The following is a 3,848-nucleotide window of genomic DNA, read 5'->3' on the forward strand; positions in this document are numbered from 1 at the left end:
TCAGTTGTCTTTTGGCGTCAACGCTCAGTTTTAAACAGTATTATATTATGTATATATTATATGTGTACACAGCCTCTGAGCTATCAGCTGCAGCGTATGCTACAGAAATTCAACACTGCCACACCTGCTCTTCTTAATATCAATAACTCTGTGAGGACTTATGAACACTTCATCTCTGGTTTCATTCAGTGGTGCAGCAGTAGTGTCATACTGTAGCTGATGATGTTTTATATACTTGCATACTGTACAGCCCTCTGTATTGTGGTGTGTCATTAAGTTCTCATATTGAGAGTTCAGAGAATATGTACTTCAGTAGAGCTCTACATAAACTAACTTGCTGTCATTTTTTTCATGTACTGTACACGTACATGGCAGGACGGTGGTGCAGTGATTAACATTGTCACCAAGTCCTGGAGTGAGCGTTAAAACAGCTTCAGCTGCCCGTCAGAAATTGCTGTCTGACAATGCGGTAAAACGGTAATAATATTCTAAATAAGGTGTACACTTAAACTGATATTAATACCTCTAAGTGGCTGAAATACTTTTGTTGCTACAACAGTACATTGGTGAGCTTTTTACTCCAACCTGCTTCTCCAAACTGGGGACGTGCTGAGGGTCATCTACTATGCGTATACACAGACTATGGATTAGTACCTCATACAACTCAACTGTAAAAGATCTGAACTATTCTTTTTAGGGAAAAGTTTGAACTTGTTGTCATCATCTTTGATAGCTACTCTTGTGGGTGTTTAATGAAGATGAGTCTGTTGAAGTTCAAATAGCCTAATTGAAGATATGGAGATGATCAGTAAATAGGCCAGCAGCTGTGTTGAACTTGATTTTTGTTTCACACTATATGTCCTCATACTTTTGTGTACTTTTGGTCTGAAGCTACCCTTCATGGTTTTGACTCAACAGAACCAAAACCAGAGAGCTGTTGACTAGAGACGAATGATACTCTGTCTCATCTAGTTGACTTGGTGTGAACCAGCAGCTTTTTAGAACGTTGCAGAATGGCGTGTTGCAAGTAGTTGCCTGTTTCAACTCGTCTCCACATAAATCTTTAGTCTTAACTGGGAATAAGAGAGACACCGAGCTGCTCCTCTGTTTAATCTGTCCGTTCATTAGTGACATTGGTCTGTATGTTGCACATGCTACGCTAAATCGGTCTGTGAGACGACCGTAGCAGCACACATGCAGTACAGCGCTGCGCTGCATGTGTGAGAGACAGAGTTGCTTGATTGTGTCAGCTGAGTATTTGGTTGCTAGTTTATGTGTGAGGTGGATCACAGCACATCACTTTGCTTCTTGGTAGCTGTAGTCTAATGTGTGACACTGAGACAGCGCCTGGATGCAGGCGACAGATGGGTTTAAAAAATGCACCGACAAAACAGACGTTTCATATACAAGACGTATATAACGAGGACAAAGTGTCTCTGTCAACAACTTTTTAACTGTCCTCCGGCAACTCCCGTGCAGCCGGGAGGCTGGGTAACTGTTCGTGAGAAGCGCAGCNGATTGATTGATTGATTGATTGACTCCCCCCACAATGATTTTTTTAATTGTTCGAAATTACAATGGATTTTGACCTCCTTGATACTTTCATCCTCATGTTATAGTTTAGTGTCCTGTGCTGCAAACCTTTAAACCTCCAGTGCTGTGTGCACAGTTAACATACAGCCCTGCTATTTATTTGATATCATTTTTCATTTACATGTTGTGCAAATGTTTTTTCAATTTTCAAACAGGGGAAAAAAATCCCTGTCTTTGCATTTTATTTTAAACACAGTCTGTTTTTATAAAAGTGCTTGTGACATCTAAAATGTGGCTTTGACTTGTAACTGAACATACAGAAAATACAGAGATATTTATCGTGTATCGCCATTCAGCCTGAAAATACCCAGATATGAATTTATGTCCATACCCCCCAGCTCTAGTTTAAACTTGTCGTCATCTTAGATCTTACTTTCATGAGTGTTTAATTAAGATGATTCTGTTGAACTTCAAACATCCTGGTTGAAAACATAGAGGTGGTTCTTCATGAGTAAATACACCAACGGCAGCAGTGTTCCTCTAACTGTAACATCATTATGTGAAGTCACTCATGAATTTTGAAACTTTTTTCATGTCTTAAGAAATATGGTTGCTAACAAGTGGCGCAAATATCGGACAAGCTGTGGCATTCAAAAAATAGATTCATCTTCTATTTGTCTGAGACACATTGTGGTTCAATTTAAGACTGTACGCCAACTCATGGTCCAGAGCTCGGTTGGCTAAGATTAGCAGTGATATTGATCCTACGTGCAACGGGTGTAAACAGTCTTCAGCCACTTTATGTCAGATGCTCTGGTCATGTCCGAAACTATTTCATTACTCTTCACCTCCAACATATGGACATTGGATCAAGAATGTTGTGTATCATTTACAGTTGGAGAAAATCTGTTGTTTTATTAAAGGATCAACTGCACATAACATGTAACATTTGTGGCAAATATGGAAACTGAAAAATTGTAATGACACATGTAATACTCCCCTATTTATGTCATAGAAGTTAATTCATTTTTCCCCTTTTAAATATACATATTTTCTTATTTTTATGTACATATTTTTGGATTCTTTTTTATTTATGTTTTATTTATTTGATCTTTTTTTTTGTCTATTAGATTTCCTTCGACTGGTCTGGCTCTTTCTGTTTGTTCCTGGGTTGATGGGTGGGTGACAAAATATCTTTTTGTCCTTAATGGTTCTGTGTTTGTTTATCAATACTCTGTACATCTTTATTGAATTACCAATAAAATACTTTGTTTAAAAAAAATGAGACTACAGGGGCCGTATTCACAAACTTTGTGAGAACACTTTCTGAGAGCTCCTAACTTAGCCTAAAAGTTTTTAGTAAGGAGTCTGAGCTCAGTAGTGATTAAGGGAAGTTCTCAGAGCAACTCAGAGACAGAAACCTTTACCTCAGTGAGGGGGTGTGGTCGACCCCGTTGCTAGGTGTGATGCATTCTTTTAACAGATGTGATTGGTTGTCACAGACACGCCCTTCTGTGAGCATGTAAGGTGTGGTCACCCAGTGGAAATGAAATGAACTGCATCACAATATGAGCTTGACAGTGCTATCATTGTTAGTGTGATCACTCTGCTGATGGAAGGTTGAGACGGACGAAAGTTTCATTTCTCCAGTTTTTCAGATATCTTAGTGTTGTGATCATTTTATTTCTGGTGTTATAGCGTTATTTTGTTAGGTGGGAAATGTGTGCATATCCCAAATGAGATCAACCACAAATATTATCACTTCACAATCTAATCTGTAGCATTTCAGTTACTCACTGTCTCATTGTTTGGAATTACAATGGATTATCTGACCTCTTTGTGTTTCCACCATTTTCTCCTCTCAGAGCAAAAACAACAATAATCTTGCTCAGATTTTCTGCTTCATTGATACACTGTCGGTTCTCGTACCAAAAAGCAAAACAAAACTCAACTCAGGGCCGCCCCTCCCTAAACGCAGAACACGCGCTGTGTGTAGGGCCTCATCTTCCATGGGGGACCACATTTTGCGCGAGGGGACGCATTTGCGCAGATGCGCAATGGATGCGCACATGCGCTATCGTGAGGCGCGTGTAGAATCAGCTCGAGGAAGGAGAGAAGAGACCTGGGGTCCGTCCCAAGTCTCTTAAATTACTGCTAGTTATCTTACCTAGCTGACTTTGCTAGCTGTTTAGCCCCTCCCACCTAGGAAAAAATGCGAGGAGCTAGCACTAGGAGCAATGAGCGAGCATTGTCGGTTTAAGAGACATGAGACGGCCTTACTCTGAAGCGTCACGTGAAGCGACGTCCATTCCTGA

The 3,848-nt window shown here is 40.0% G+C and overlaps 2 protein-coding genes across 2 annotated transcripts in view; one reads left to right on the top strand and one right to left on the bottom strand.

Annotated features, from left to right (window-relative positions):
- LOC126403009 (L-rhamnose-binding lectin SML-like) overlaps positions 1 to 3,848 on the top strand; it is a 65,327-nt gene that overhangs the window by 52,859 nt on the left and 8,620 nt on the right. Inside the window, exon 2 of the mRNA XM_050065400.1 lies at positions 2,664 to 2,711. The gene's annotated coding sequence lies outside the window, so the exon portion shown is untranslated. The remainder of the gene's footprint in view (positions 1 to 2,663; positions 2,712 to 3,848) is intronic.
- Positions 1 to 3,848, bottom strand: part of LOC126402364 (galactose-specific lectin nattectin-like) — a 9,358-nt gene that overhangs the window by 3,669 nt on the left and 1,841 nt on the right. The window lies entirely within an intron of this gene.

This window comes from Epinephelus moara, chromosome 16, assembly GCF_006386435.1.
Source record: "Epinephelus moara isolate mb chromosome 16, YSFRI_EMoa_1.0, whole genome shotgun sequence".
NCBI classification, from domain to species: domain Eukaryota; kingdom Metazoa; phylum Chordata; class Actinopteri; order Perciformes; family Serranidae; genus Epinephelus; species Epinephelus moara.